Source organism: Oryctolagus cuniculus, chromosome 2 (genome assembly GCF_964237555.1).
Source record: "Oryctolagus cuniculus chromosome 2, mOryCun1.1, whole genome shotgun sequence".
Taxonomy (NCBI): domain Eukaryota; kingdom Metazoa; phylum Chordata; class Mammalia; order Lagomorpha; family Leporidae; genus Oryctolagus; species Oryctolagus cuniculus.
The window spans coordinates 119,251,955-119,269,039 of record NC_091433.1 but is presented as its reverse complement, the minus strand read 5'-3'; the positions used below and the strand labels follow the sequence as shown (position 1 = coordinate 119,269,039).

The 17,085-nt window shown below is 37.2% G+C and overlaps 1 long non-coding RNA gene across 1 annotated transcript in view; it reads left to right on the top strand.

The window, feature by feature from the left end:
- The first annotated feature begins 1,853 nt into the window (after window positions 1–1,853).
- LOC103347642 (uncharacterized) overlaps window positions 1,854–17,085 on the top strand; it is a 57,909-nt gene continuing 42,677 nt past the window's right edge. Inside the window, exons 1-3 of the long non-coding RNA XR_011386906.1 lie at window positions 1,854–3,194; window positions 15,387–15,466; window positions 16,858–16,957. This is a non-coding gene — a long non-coding RNA (uncharacterized lncRNA). The remainder of the gene's footprint in view (window positions 3,195–15,386; window positions 15,467–16,857; window positions 16,958–17,085) is intronic.

Here is a 17,085-nt window from a genome sequence, read left to right as displayed (position 1 = left end):
CCACAAGTCAGTTATAACTTTTTCATTTTCATGGGACTATTTTTTATTCATTTCACTATATTGTTGAATGACCTATTTTTAAATAAATGATTCATGGTGTTGTCTGCTTGTTTTTTCATAACTATATTATGATGTATTTATTAAAATCAACACTGAAAAGATCAATGATCATTACAATATAGTTACCAAAAACTGAAACTATGCAAGAGGAAAAACAATAAAATGGCTGAAAATGATTAAATTTACTACTCATTAATAGTGATGGAAGAGTCCTAATCGGGAAGACATTAGTGTGCTGATTTAGATATATTGTACGTGTCTGGGAAACTCTTTTTAGGTTCCCAATGTGTTATTTTTTGTTTTGCTGATCTTTATATGTTTTTGTTTCAATTTTGTTTATTTATTCTCTAATTTTAATCATTTCTTTTGCCCCTTCTAATTTTGGGGTTTGTTGTTTTTTTTCTGGGTTCTCGAATGCATTTATAGCTCATTTATTTGATGTCTTTCCAATTTCTTGATATAGGCAGGAATTGCTATAAACTTTCCTCTTAACACTTATTTGGTTGTATCCCACAAATTTTTGATATGTTATATTGTCAACTTAATTTATTCCCAGAAATTTTTTGATATCTCTCTTGATTTCTTCTATGAGCCACTGTTCATTCAGGAGCATGTTGTTCAGAATCCATGTGCTTGCATATGGTCTAGAGAATCTTGAGTTGTTGATTTCCAGTTACATTCTGTTGTGGTCAGAGAAGATGTATGGTACAATTTTGATTTTTTTTGAATTTCCTGAGACTTGCTTTATGGCCTAGCATGTGGTCTATCCTATAGAAAATTCCATGCACTGGTGAGAAGAATATGTATTCTGCAACTGTGGGATGAAAAACTCTGTAGATATCCGTTAGGTCTATTTGGTCCATAGTGTTGATTAACTCTGCTCTTTCCTTGCTGATTTTCTGTCTGATTCATCTCTCCGTCCATTCCTGAAAGTGGAGTATTGAAGCCTCCCATTACTATTGTATTGAGTCTGTGTCTCCCTTTAGATCCATTACCATTTCTTTTAAATATCCAGGTGCCCTGCAATTAGGTGCATATATGTTTCTTATAGACACCTCTTCCTGTTGAATTGATCCCTTATTCAATGAATAGTGCCCTTCTTTGTCTCTTTTTTTTGTGTTAAAGTCTATTTTGTCTGATATTAAGATGGATATACCAGCTCTTTTTTGGTTTCCATAGCATGGAATATCTTTTTCCATCCTTTCATTTTCAGTATGCATGTATCTTTGTTGATGAGATGTGTTTCTTTTAGGCAGCAAATAGATGGGGCTTGTTTTTTTAATATATTTAGCCAGTCTGTATTTTTTAACGCGAGAGTTGAGGCCATTTACATTCAAGGTGATTTTTTTATAAATGGCCTTGCCATTTTCCATAAATATTCCTAATATTTACTTTTGATTTCCTTTATACTTTTACTGGGAGATTTTCTGCTTTCACCTTTTATAGTGATGACCACATTTCTATAGCACATCCTTAAGCATCCTTTGCAAGACTGGATGAGTGGTAACAACTTGTTTCAATTTCTGTTTGTTATGGAAGGTCTTTATTTCACCTTCACTCATAAATAAGTGTACTTTGCAGAGTACAGTTTTCTGGATTGACATGTTTATTTTTCCTTTCAAGACTTGGAATATATCTCTCCATTCTCTCCTAGCCTACAGGATTTCTGATGAGAAGTCAACTATGAGTCTAATTGGAGATCATCTGAAAGAATCTGGCATTTCTTTGCTGTACATTTTAAAATCTTTATTTATATTTTACTGTGGAGAGTTTGACTATAATGTGTCATGCTGAAGATCTTTTCTGGTCATGTCTGTTAGGAGTTTTATGAGCTTCCTGTACTTGGATATCCCTTTCTTTCTCCAAATTAGGAAAGTTTTCTGTAATTATTTCATTAAATAGGCCTTCTAGTCCATTATCTCTTTGCACACCTTCAGTAACTCCTAAGACCCATATCTTGGGTTGCTTGATAGCATCTCACAAATCTCAAACACTGTTTTTTGGTTTTCTAATTTCTTCTTCTTCAGTTTTTGTGGTTAGAGCACATAAAATTCTATTCAGAAATTTTCAAGAAAATGATACATCCTTTTTAACTATAGTCATCAAGTTATAAAATTCATATCTTGATCTTCTTCCTTTATTTTACTGGATCATATTTTTATAATACCCAATATAATGCATGTGAAGTACTGCCTCGCCCCCATTTCAATTTGTATTTCTCTAATGACTGGTCATGTCAAGCATTTTTTCATATAACTACTGGCTATGTACACTTCTTTTTTGAGAGATGTCTATTCTGGTCCTTTGCTCAATTTTTAATCAGAGTATTTGTTTTCTTACTATTGAATTATGAAGGTTCCATATATTTGGATATTAACTCTATCAGATGTATGGTTAGCAAATATATTTCTCCTGCCCTGTAGGTTGTCTTCTCACTCTATTGTCTCTGCATTGCTAAGTTGATGACTAGGGCTACAGGACCAACCTGTCTTCAGGTGGGCCTGAGTCTTCAGGGCAGGCTGGATGCCTGGAATCTGTGGGGCCTGATCTGACACTGTAATGGGCAGGATACTGAGCTAGTCTGGAGCCTGAGACTACTGTGGTTTGCATGTGATGGAGCAGGCCTGAAGCCTGGAGCTCTGCGAGCCAACCTGACACTGGAGACAGTCTAAAAAGGCTTAGTCCATAGCAGTGTCCTGAAGGGGTCTAAGGTAAATTTGCATGCTCACTTCCTTCTTCTTCCCCAATAGAAAACGTATCACTCTTCACACTGTTTGGGTTTGGGGGACGGGTGACCTAAATTATGTAAAATTGTCCTTTTTACCTCCTTCAACTCATTTTTTTTCTTATTTCTGTAGTACAATTAAGCATTGTAATGTATTCCCTAGTTTTGAAGGCATTTTTGGAGATAAAAAGACTGTGGACATTTGTTCAAATTGTTTTAAGTGTCCAGGGGGACAAACACTGGAAGATCATATTACACCATCTTGGTCAAACTTTCTTTTCTTCCCTTAAGCCTGAACATACAGTATTAAGTGGAAAAACCTGTGAAAACAGAAAGCTGCCATATAAAAGATACTGCTTCCTGAATGACTCATAATGTTGGGATTAAAAGAATACATGAAATATCTCACGTAAGTTGATCCTAAATGAAATACCAAAATAATAAATAGTGATACAGATTGATAATCTTAGTTATGAACTGCAAGTTAAATGATCAAAATATCCTTTATCAATTAATTTACTGATTTATACTTGAAGAATAGCCAATGAGTGATTCCTATTTTTCAGTTAGCAGTTGGTGGTAGAATGACTACTGCATTTTTTCTTTCTAATAATGCAGAGTACATAAAATGGTTTCCATCTAGTGTCAAAAATAAGCAAAATTATTTTTTTTAAACTTTTATTTAATGCATATAAATTTCCAAAGTACGACTTATGGATTACAATGGCTTCCCCCCCATACCGTCCCTCAAACCCACAAGCCTCCCCTTTCCCACTCCCTCTCCCCTTCCATTCACATCAAGATTCATTTTCGATTATCTTAATATACAGAAGATCAGCTTAGTATACATTAAGTATGGATTTCAACAGTTTGCTCCCACACAGAAACATAAAGTGAAAAATAATAGATGATTTTTTTTAAATGATGATGAAATCAGAGCAGACCTATTGTCATGTTTAATCCCAGTGAGAGTCAAGTTGGGAATTGATAATTTCTTTTTTTTTTTACAGAGGATCAGTTTAGTATGCATTAAGTAAGGATTTCAACAGTTTGCACCCCCATAGAAACACAAAGTGAAATATATTGTTTGAGTACTCGTTATAGCATTAAATCTCAATGTACAGCACATTAAGGATAGAGATCCTACATGAGGAGTAAGTGCACAGTGACTCCTGTTGTTGACTTCACCAATTGACACTCCTGTCTATGGCATCAGTAATCTCCCTATGCTCCAGTCATGAGTTTCCAAGGCTATGGAAGCCCTCTGAGTTCTCCGATTCTTATCTTGTTTAGACAAGGTCATAGTCAAAGTGGAGGTTCTCTCCTCCCTTCAGAGAAAGGTACCTCCTTCTTTGATGACCTGTTCTTTCCACTGGGATCTCACTCGCAGAGATCTTTTGCCAGAGTGTCTTGGCTTTCCATGCCTGAAATACTCTCATGAGCTTTTCAGCAAGCTCCGAATGCCTTTAGGGCTGATTCTGAGGCCAGAGTGCTATTTAGGACATCTGCCATTCTATGAGTCTGCTGGGTATCTCACTTCCCATGTTGGATCACTCTCCCCTTTATTTACTCCATCGGTTAGCGTTAGCAGGTACTAGACTTGTCTGTGTGCTCCCTTTGACTCCCAGTCCCTCCACCATGACCAACTGTGAACTGAAACTGATCACCTGGAACAGTGAGATGGCATTGGTACATGCCACATCGATGGGATTGAATTGGAATCCCCTGGTATGCTTCCAACTCCACCACTTGGGGCAAGTCAGCCTGAGCATGTCCCAAATTATACATCTCTTCCCTCTCCCATTCCCACCACCATGTTCAACAGGGATCACATTTCAGTTAATTTTCAACACTTAAGAATAACTGCATCAATTACAGATCTAAACCAGTCATATTAAGTAGAACAGATAAAAAAACTACTAAGAGGGATAATGTATTAAGTTGTTCATTAACAGTCAGGGCTATGCTGATCAAGCCACCGTTTCCCATAGTGTCCACCTCACTCCAACAGGTTTCCCTCTTGGTGTTCAGTCAGTCGTCACCGATCAGGGAGAACATATGGTATTTGTCCCTTTGGGACTGGCTTATTTCACTCAGCATGATGTGTTCCAGATTCCTCCATTTTGTTGCAAATGACTGGATTTCATTGTTTCTTACTGCGGTATAGTATTCTAAAGAGTACATATCCCATAATTTCTTTATCCAGTCTATCGCTGATGGGCATTTAGGTTGGTTCCAGGTCTTAGCTATTGTGAATTGAGCTGCAATAAACATTAGGGTGCAGACCTCTTTTTTGTTTGCCAATTTAAATTCCTTTGGGTAAATTCTAAGGAGTGGGATGGCTGGGTCGAACGGTAGGGTTATCTTCAGGTTTCTGAGGAATCTCCAGACTGACTTCCATAGTGGCTTGACCAGTTTGCATTCCCACCAACAGTGGGTTAGTGTCCCTTTTTCCCCACATCCTCGCCAGCATCTGTTGTTGGTAGATTTCTGCATGTGAGCCATTCTAACCGGGGTGAGGTGAAACCTCATTGTGGTTTTGATTTGCATTTCCCTGATTGCTAATGACCTTGAACATTTTTTCATGTGCCTGTTGGCCATTTGGATTTCCTCTTTTGAAAAATGTCTATTGAGGTCCTTGGCCCATCTCTTAAGTGGGTTGTTGGTTTTGTTTTCGTGGAGTTTCTTGATCTCTTTGTAGATTCTGGTTATTAACCCTTTATCTGTTGCATAGTTTGCAAATATTTTTTCCCATTCTGTCGGTTGTCTCTTCACTCTCCTGACTGTTTCTTTTGCAGTACAGAAACTTCTCAATTTGATGCAATCCCAATAGTTGATTTTGGCTTTGACTGCCTGTGCCTCCCGGGTCTTTTCCAGAAATTCTTTGCCTGTGCCAATATCTTGAAGGGTTTCTCCAATGTTCTCTAGTAACTTGATGGTGTCAGGTCGTAGATTTAGGTCTTTAATCCATGTTGAGTGGATTTTTGTGTAAGGTGTAAGTTAGGGGTCTTGCTTCATGATTCTGCACGTGGAAATCCAATTTTCCCAGCACCATTTATTGACTAGACTGTCCTTGCTCCAGGAATTAGTTTTAGATCCTTGATCAAATATAAGTTGGCTGTAGATGTTTGGGTTGATTTCTGGTGTTTCAATTCTGTTCCATTGGTCTATCCATCTGTTTCTGTACCAGTACCATGCTGTTTTAATTACAACTGCCCTGTAGTATGTCCTGAAATCTGGTATTATGATGCCTCCGGCTTTGTTTTTGTTGTACAAGATTGCTTTAGCTATTCGAGGTCTCTTGTGCCTCCATATAAATTTCAGCACCATTTTTTCCAGATCTGAGAAGAAGGTCTTCGGTATCTTGATTGGTATTGCATTGAATCTGTAAATTGCTTTTGGGAGAATGGACATTTTGATGATATTGATTCTTCCAATCCATGAGCATGGAAGATTTTTCCATTTCTTGGTATCCTCTTCTATTTCTTTCTTTAAGGTTTTGTAATTTTCATCGTAGAGATCTTTAACGTCCTTGGTTAAGTTTATTCCAAGGTATTTGATTGTTTTTGTAGCTATTGTGAATGGGATTGATCTTAGAAGTTCTTCCTCAGCCATGGCATTGTCTGTGTATACAAAGGCTGTTGATTTTTGTGCATTGATTTTATACCCTGCTACTTTGCCAAACTCTTCTATGACTTCCAATAGTCTCTTAGTAGAGTTCTTTGGGTCCCCTAAATACAGAATCATGTCATCTGCAAAGAGGGATAGTTTGAGTTCTTCCTTTCCAATTTGTATCCCTTTAATTTCTTTTTCTTGCCTAATAGCTCTGGCTAGAACCTCCAGAACTATATTGAATAGCAGTGGTGAGAGTGGGCATCCCTGTCTGGTACCAGATCTCAGTGGAAATGCTTCCAACTTTTCCCCATTCAATAGGATGTTGGCTGTGGGTTTTTCATAGATTGCTTTGATTGTATTGAGGAATGTTCCTTCCAAACCCAGTTTGCTTAGAGTTTTCATCATGAACGGGTGTTGTATTTTATCAAATGCTTTCTCGGCATTATTTATTAATACTAAAAATATGATCAAGTTCAAATTTGCAGAAAATGAATTATGGGCTCTGGGACACATTGACAATAATCCATTCTTTGTGCAAGAATGACAAGATCTAGGTAGCATAACATGGGGTTGGCATTGTGGTGTAGCTGATAAAGCAGCCATCTGCTATGCCAGCATCCCACATGGGTACCAATTCGAGTCTCAGCTGCTCTACTTCCTGTCCAGTTCCCTGTTAATGCCCTGAGGAATACAGTGAAAGATGACCCAAGTATGCGGACCCCTGCCACCCATCTGGTAATGAACTCAAGGATGCAGGATCTATCTCTCTCTGTCTCTGTCTCTCTGTAACAGCGGCTTTCAAATAAATAAATAAATAAAAACATAGTATAATAGAATCTCAAGCCAGGGTACACTTAAAAATAACCTCAACTGCATGTCCATACACTTCGTTTTGTTGTTTTAGGTGATGTTGATTTATTTCACATAATGTCCAAAGAAAATGCACTAGCAAAGTAATAATGAATTTAGAAAGGAATAGAAGTACTAATTTGCTTAAGTGGGTAATTTGTTAAGTGGTTCTAGCTTTGTCAATTGGAAGGCTCTGGAAAAAAATCTCAATCAGACCACTATTCCAGTCTGCATGAAAAATAGAAATCGGATGAAGTTGAGGACAGAATTTTATTTTATTTGTGAATGATATTCTTAATGAGTTGAAAGGTAGTTTTATTCAAAAGCATCTTAAATCCAAGGGTTTTTCATAGGTGAGGTGTACACATCAAAGTCACCTATAGACATTTTGTAATTGCAGAATTCATGACAGAGGATAAATATGGTATTCAAGGTCTTTAGACAGTCATATACCTCCACAGATCTGCACAACTTGAACTGTATGGATTCTTCACATTTTTGAATGCAAGAATAATTGATATGTGTCACATTAATCATGGTAAGTAAAACTTGAGCTCTAATGAAACATACTTTACATATGTTCAGACTGGTCTAGAACACAATCATTAACTGTACCTGGTTTCCTTCATGGTCCTTGACAGTCATTTTATCTGGCTGGGATATGTGATATGCTGTGACACAAGATTAAATGGGATAATTCATGTGGAAACACTGAGAAACTTGTGGACTGCATATTAGTTTTTGCGTTGCATTATTCATAAGTAAGTGTGATGTTGCAGGCCAAACAAGCTGGGCAGTAGGTTGCTTGTTATTTTGTTAGCACTGAGAATGAATCTCTGCCTAATCTTATTCTCAACATGCTGCCATAAGAGTCTATATTTTTATATTAGAGATTATCACTCAAGGGAAACTAAATTCCTAATTGAAAATACTCTTAAAGGAGCTAAAACATCATTACTGATAATTTTCTTATTAGAATGAAATAGTATATTTTCTTTCCCACTAATAGGAGGACATTGAATAAATGAGGCTGTTGTAGGACAAAATCGAGTAAGAATGTATAGAAGAATCAACTTGTCTACAATAGATTAAAGTAGATTCATTCCCCTTGACCTGCAGGAAGAAATTGGAGAGAATGAGCCCTGATCAATGCTGTTTACATCTAGTCTTTGCCATCAAATGTTTTTAGAAAATTAACTATCTATCATTCTATAGGTACATATTTAAATAGTGATATTTCCAAAGTGTAAAAGTTGTAAGCAATTTACAGGATAGCATATTCTAGAGAGCATTTGCAAAAAATATGATCTTATATAGATTTAAGATACATTTGTCATCAGCATTACATTTCATATCCATTAACTATTAATAGATGAACATCCAAAATGCTATACATGCATATTCATAAAGAATGAACAGAAAAGGCAAATTCATAGAAACAGAAAATAGTTCAGTGTTTCCTATGAATTAAAGGAGGGTCAGAAATAATACCTAATGGGTACTGGTTTTCTGATTTACCCCCCTTAGGGAGATTTTAAAAATATATAAAGTTACACAGTAATTATACGTATACAACCCTACAGATATACAAAATAGCACCAAATTATATAATTTATAAGCTGAGCACTGTGATATATGAATTATATCTTAACAAAGCTGTTACTAAAATTAATAAATGGAAAAAAAACTCAAAAAGAACATCAATATCAACAATGGAAAAATGTTTCTTTCTCACCCAACCTTTCTTCACAGCCAGCAGTCTCTTTAGGGAGATAGAACTGACATAACTGAAGTTACACTTACTTGATGTATACTTTTGAATGAGTTTTGAGATATATATATATATATATGTACATATATATCTGCAATACTATCACCAGAATATCCATTTTTGCATTCTTTTTTTTTTCTTTTTTTAAAATTTTATTTATTTATTTGAGAGGTAAAGTTACACAGAGAGGGAGAAGGAGAGACAGAGAAGCTCTTCCATCTGCTGGCTTACTTCCTAAATGGCTGCAATGGCCAGAGCTGAGTTGATCCAAAGCCAGGAGCCAGGAGCTTCTTCAAGGTCTCCATGCAGATGCAAGGGCCTAAGCATTTGGGCCATCATCTAACTGCTTTCTCAGATCATAAGCAGCTACGACAGGAACTGGTGCCCTTATGGGATGCCTGCGCCACAAGTGGAGGCTTAGCCTACTTCACCACAGCACCAGTCCCAGGTTTTCTTTCCTTCCCTTCTCCTTCTCTACCTCCTCCTCCTTCTTTTTAATGGTAAGACCATTTCAAAGAAATTTCTCCCACCAACTTAATTTAAAATGCCCAATGTTACATTGTTAACAATGGGAACCATGATTTATGAAAAATTTCTAGAACTCATTCAACCTTTATAACAAACTTTTTATCCAATGAACTAGAATTCTCCAACTCCAAGGCTTTAGAGGCTGTCATTATTTGCTTCTATGAGCTTGACTATCTTTTTTTAAAGATTTATTTTATTTATTTGAAAGACAGAGTTACAGAGAGAGGTAGAGACAGAAAGAGAGGTCTTCCATCTTCTGGTTCACTCCCCAGATGGCCACAAGGATCCTAAGACAGGAGTCAGGAGCTTTTTCTGGTTCTCCCACATGGGTGGAGGGGCCCAAGGACTTGGGCCATCTTCTACTGCTTTCCGGGCCATAGCAGAAAGCTGGATCGGAAGTGAAGCAATTGAGTATCTAACTGGAACCTATGACTAGAACCAGTGCCCATATGCGATGCCAGTGCTTCAGGCCAGGGCTTTAACCCTCTGTGCCACCACGCCGGCCCCGAGCTTGAATATTTTAAATGCTTTATATAATAGAATCATGCAAAATTCATCCTCTGTAACTGTCTCTAGATTGATCGCATTGTCACAAACAGAGAAATTTCCATGAGTTTTAATGCTGAAAAATCTGTTATACTACATTTTCTTTGCTCATTCATTTACTGTTTATCTTTTGGGCTGTTTCTCTATCTTGGATAATATGAATAATGACGCAGTGTTTATAGTGTGCTGGTATCTTTTCATGATTTAACTTCTTTTGAATATATGATATTGCAAATAAATAAGTAAGGAATAAAGTTTACCAGATAGTGAAATAATTGTATATGGAACATTGTGGAACATAGATGAAATAACTTAAAGCAAACACAGGTGAATGGAAAGACATCCCATGTTAGTGGATCAGAATGATCCATGTTGTCACATTATTCACACTGGAAGAGCAGAGTCCCTGAGCCTCGGCCAGGTCTGCTCTGGGTTCGCGCTGCCCTTTTCCACACTCTCCCAGCGTCCAACACAGTCTTGAGAGCTCAGATGGAGATCACTTCTGTCAGAGAAGGGTGATGTGCTACCAGCCCTGCTTGGTGCACTGCACAAGCATGCTTGAAGTAGAAATAAATCTGATTCCTGCTGGGACAGAAACAAGCCCTTTAAATGTATACTGGGTAAGCACGAGATGATTTGAGGCTAAGAAGGTGCGGTTGTTCAGATGATTGGAGGTCAGACAGCCAACCTGCCCATCTCCCCAGACTATGCCTATGGTGCCCCTGGTACCCAGGCATCATCCCGCCACATGCCACTCTCCACTTTGCTGTGGAGCAGGACTGACTGGGACGGCCTCCTTCCGTTTGCTCCCTGTTCTTGGATCTGCCATGAAGTGGTCTGACGCTGCAGAGTCATGCACAAGAATCCAAAGAGAGCTTTGCCTGAGGATCCACTGCACTCTGCACAAGCATCTGCTCAACTGAATGTGCCTGGTCAATCAGTTGTGCTTCTGACACCCCCGTTTCCTGTCCCCTTCCTCCTTGTACGTGTATTTCTCCAAGTGACACCATCAACCTCAAGTGACTTGTTTTGTTTTAGTTTGGGGATGAAATTTGGTTTCAAGCTTGGATTTAAGTTTCCAAACAGGTATCTTCTCAGGAATTAACTGTGATGGGTTAAGTTTATAGTAGGAGTTGGTGTAGAGAGGATGGGATTTGTAAGAAATCGTTATTTTATTTTACTTTATTTTTGATGAAATTCTTAGGTATTATTTTTAAACATTCTTGCTGCTGCACTGCAAAGCTTGGCTGGTTTGAGAGGCTGTTGTGAGCTGAATTATTCTCCAATGTGAGAGACTTTTTTGAGTTATGTTAGCAGTCCTGCTGCGGAGAAGGGGAGATCCTTTGCCTCTACCAGCAGCAGCCCAGCTTCCCTTGAAGCCCTGAGCTTCTGAAACCAGCTCACTTTCCCTGCAATGCTGACACTATAGGTACTGTCCCCGGACCAGCAGGGATCACTGACACCTTCCCTGTGAACTGGCACTTTTTTCCCCCTTTCTATGGTTTTTCTAATGGATTTTTAGAAGTTTATAATCTCCTATCTATCCAAGCTCCAACACTTCCTAAATTTCATGAAACTTTAATTGAAAGTTCGAATTGAAGGTGCTGTGTGTAGATTATCACCCAGTGAAAACTCAGTCATCACGATGCACCCTCGAATGCTTTCTTGGGAAAGTGATGCTGGTCATTTCAGCTTCAGCTTCTCCTGGTTTGTGATGCTTACCTCTCTCTGTTGATTTCAGCTCCCTGGCTCTCCCCATCAGCCCCTTTGCACTCCTGTGCTGTCCTGTGTAGTCATTTGGTGAGGGAAAGTGTTGCTGCCCTCCTTGCCCTCCAGCACCACATATGATTTTCACGTTTTATTACTGTACTGAAGCGCTTTAATGCTGGCTTTTCTAGAAAAAAAAAAGCCTATACTGCCAAAGTGGTTTAAAAATTCAGTGCGATCACTCTCAAAACCACAATGACGTTTCTCATAGAAATGTAAAAAAATAAATCCTAAAATTTGGATAGAACAAAAAATATATCAAATTACTCTAGAAACAAGACAAAAATCTGAAAATATCACACTTGCTAATTTCAAAATGTTGTAGCATTATATTAATACTAGTACTTTATGCCCTATGGCACAGACATAAATGCAGGCACATAGACTAACGGGGTAAAATAGAGAACCCTTTAAAGTACCAACATATATATGGTTAGTTGATATTTAAAAAAAAGGTACATATTCATTTTTATTTGAAAGGCAGAGATACAAAGAAAAAGACAGTGAAAAATATGGAGAGAGATCTTTTAACTGCTGGTTCACTCTCCAAATGCCAACAACAGCCAGGGTTAGGCCAGGCTGAAGTCAGGAACTTGGAACTCAGTCTGAATCTCCCTTATGGGTACCAGGGGCCCAAATATTTGAGTCGTCATCTGTTGCCTCCCAGGATGTACATTAGCAAGAAACTGGAATAAGAAGTGAAGCTGGGACCTAAATCTAGTATCTCAGATAGAGGATAAAGATATCCTAAACAGGGACTTAACTATTGGCACCAAACACCTACCAAAAAAGAGTCCAAAACTATGCAATGGAGAAAGGATGGTACCTTCAACAATTGGTGCTGGGAAAACTGAATATTCACATTCCGGAGAATAAAATTGGATCCTTATAACACACACATGCCTTAAAATAGATTAAGGATTTAAATGGAAGACCTGAAACCATAAAATTCCCAGAACAAATATAGAAATACATAAAACTGCTATAGACTGATCTTGGTAATGATTTTCTTGGGTGTGACATTAAACTACAGGGAACAAAAGCAAAAATAAAGAGTGATTACATCAAGTTAAAGAGCGTCTCTGCAGCAAAAGAAATAGCAGCAAAATGAAAAGACAACCTACAAAATAAAAAAAAAAATTGTAAAATCTCAGGGGTAAGAACTCCCTTTAACTCAATACCAAAAAAAAAAAAAAAAAAAAAACAACCAAAAAAAAAAACACCCACAATTAAAGATGAGAATAATCACTTAAGCATTTCTCCAAAGATGGAATAAGTATGTTAAACCTCATAAATGGCCATGAAAATTATGAAAAGATGTTCCATATCATTAATTTTGGGTAAAATCACAGTGAGATATCACCTTATGCCTGTAAGTGTAGATATTGTCAAAAACAAACTAAAGAGTTAAATACTGGCAAGAAAGTGGAGAAATTGGAATACTTCGGGGGATATAAAATGGCAAAGCCATTTTAAAAACACAATATGACATTCTTCCACAAATTAAAAATAAAAGTACAACATCACTTTTAAAAAACAGTTTTCCTACATTTTCTTACTGCTGAACATATTTCTTTTGCTATATAGGAACATGTATTTGTTATTTTTCACTACTATTGTTTTTAAGCTTGGAATTCTTTTCCTAAATGATATATCTCAAATACATTTTAAATTTAGATTGCCTTCTCTGTAATCCCAAAGCTTATTAAGGTCTTGACAGATAATCAATATTTTGCAAATGCTGGACTGAATGAAAGTGATGTTCTTTAGTCTCAGTTTGTGTTAACTCCTTTGGTCTCAGTGTGTGTTAAATCAGCTTGTGTATAGCTTGTAGTCATATCCACTGCTCATCCTCAGTTTTTACATCTTTAAAATGTGAATAGTGATGTTTTCCTACAGTTTCTTTTCCTTTACATAAAAAGAAATAGTGAATGAGGAACTGTATTTTGAATTCTATTTTTTCTTCTGTTGTATTTCAAAATGCATCCACATATCAATATTTGTGGCTAAATTCAATTGCTAATTTTCTCTTATATTATTATACTTCATTGAAATTCTTAAAACAAACACATATTGTGTTTATGACATGTTAGATATAAGCCTAAGAATTTTATAAATTTTCACAAACTTGATCTGTTTAATTACTCTATGAATTTCTGCTCTTATCTCTGTTTCACAGATGACAAAATTGAGGCATGGATAGTTGGCTAGATTCACAGCATGATTCATGTACCTGAATTTAAATCCATTCATGTATTTCTTTTTTTAAAAGATTTATTTATTTGTTTGAAAGTCAGAGTTACACACAGAGAGAGGGAGATGCAGAAAGAGAGAGAGGTATTCCATCTGCTGGTTCACTCCCCAATTGGCTTCAGTGGTCAGAGCTGAGCTGATTGGAAGCCAGGAGCCAGGAGCTACCTCCCAGTCTTCCCACCCATGTGTAGGGGCTCAAGGACTTGGGCCATCTTCTACTGCTTTCCCAGGACATAGCAGAGAGCTGGATTGGAAGTAGAGCAGCTGGTGCTCAAACCGGTGCACATATGGGATGCCAGAACTGCAGGCAGTGGTTTTACCCACTATGCCACAGCGCGGCCAATTCATGTATTTCTAAAAGACTCTATGTTGCCTCTTATTTTCTGAGACTATTCAGTAAATGCTTTTATAAAATATTAAAGTACAGGGAAAATTATATATGTATATATATGTTTATGTGTGTGCATATATATGTATATAAATATATAAACACATAAACATATACACACAAATATCACATCTCAAAAATCTGTGCCCCAAAAATGTTAGGTAGTCAGTGCTGTGGACCACTGGAAACACACAACCATATTTCTCAGCCTCTAACAAATAGGTCTAGTGTCTTAAAAATACAGGCACTACTTTAGAACAACTGAAGTGCCCTAAATATCTGTTTATTTTTTAATCAATTATCAGGTGTTGTTGATGCAGTTGTTGGGTGAGCAAACTTAGAGCAGAAATGTCACAAACCCAAGGAAGTATGGTGATAGTGATGACAATTTGGAATGATTCAAGTAACAAGTATGCAGGGGACTTGTTCAGAAGATACTGACCAGCTCTACATCTTTTTCTTTCTCTCCTAAGGCTCTTATTTCAAATGGCTTATGTTGCATTACCCTAATCTATTCATTTTTATTTGATATAATGCAGGAAAATTAAGTTCTTATCTATGTTCAAAATAATTTTCACAATTGGCTTGCAGATATCTTGCAGTTAGCATATTAATTACATCTTAGTATTACATAGGACAAAACAAATTTTAATGCTTGTGATAAGTCAATTAACTCTAGAAAGAATGGAAGGAGGTTTGAAATGATTGAATGCTACTTTCACGATAGCAGTGGGAACCAAGAAAAAGGTATGCAGGAGACTCAGGAAGAGTACTGAAAATTCACCCTGAATACTTGTGTATGGGATAGTTAAGGGATCTTACCAAGACTATTTCAGTTTCAGGAGGCATTTAATGATCTAAAGTAAGTGACTTTCTGTTATCAGGCAACTACTTCAGAGGTGGAGGTGGGGCTTCAGGAGTGAAGCTGAATGAGAAGTGGAACACCTGGAAGAGGCCCCACTGGGTAAGAAAACTCCACTGTGGCATCCCTGGAAATGCAGAACCTACAGAATTTCTAACCCCTCAAGGCATACACATGTGACTCATTCCTAGTTTTTATTCTGCAACCTCATTACCTCATTTGTTATAAAATTCAAGCATTGTTTCTCTCATAATTGATATATGCCAGATCAGACAATGCTTGATTTGTTCAATAAGATAACATTACACCAACACTCATTCTTTTTAGCAATGAAGAAAATATTCATTCAATAACTTGTCTGAGTACACCAACCTATTATCATGCCTCTACAGATTCTACACAATTTAAACTCATCACTTTAAATCCTGTCACAGTGTCTAAATTTATTTATCTGAAGACAATGAATATTTAAAGGAAATAATTTCATGAACTTCCAGTGCTCAAATCTTTCCTCTTAAATGCTAAAAGTGGAATTTCTTTGTTCAAATCATCATAAAAAAAATCACTGGGCTGTGGCAAATCTTGGAGGCTGCATGGATGTAAAACTGAGACCCAGAGAGGCAGAGTGACTTGGTAAAGGTCACACTGCTAATTGGCAGCTGTGACATTTAGAATTTAAGTTTTGCTTCAGTGGGTTTCTATTTGAGAAAATGGGTTTTTTCAGGAATCAAACAAATAATCTGACAAGGTAGTGATTTCACTGATGGGGAAAAATGCTTCGGAAGGGAGAATGGGAGAGGTCATGAGAGAAGCTGCAAAGAAAGGAACGAGCAATATTTGTGATGTGCTCATTAGAGGTTATTTACAAGTACTCCTCTGCCCATGAGTGGGATAGCAGAGCATAGCACCCAGATGGACAGATGCCCACTTTGCTCGGCTTTGAATCTCAGACCACCCTCTTATTAATTACGTGATCTTCAAATAGGTTCTTCAACTCTGTGTCTCAGAAACTCCATTTGAAGAGTGCAGGAAGACTATCTCATTAGTGATGGCGCAGTTTAAAGTTCATGCATTTTAGAAGCAGTTCATAGCATATTGTAATTTCCAAGTTGTGTTAACTCTGAGCTGTGGGAGGGCCTCCAGGAGGACAGTGTCTTCCTTAACTTCTCATCTGACAGAGAATTAGGAATCAATGACAAGGAAAGCTTGAATGATGACTGCAGAGATTTACTGATAATATATGTGTGTGAAGTGAGGGAAGAAGAGGTAGAGTACATGTTCTGTCTGATAGCAAAGCAATTACATCAGCATGAGTGGAGATAGCAATATAATCAGGAGATACATGGAGAAATATGCAGAAATCATGTGTAGCTCAAATGAGAGGAAGTCCTCACTTTCTACAGTATAGTATTGAAACTATAAGACACCATAGATGTTAGTGATATTACTAATTTATGTTAGAGATAACTGAATTCAGAAAACACTTTTGACAGATATGGATCCTGATAACCAGGTAAGAATTTTATCTATTTCACTCCATGGAAGAACTGGAAGACAACCCATCATGCTTGGTTCCCAATATAACGAACTCAGGTAAGCAAAGCTGAGTTTATCAAACTGCAATGAGTAACAGTAGTTTATTTTACATGTTACTTCTTGTATTTCTTTGGTATCTCTGCTGTAGCATTACAGTCTGAGTGCCAGTTTTATAGAATATAACA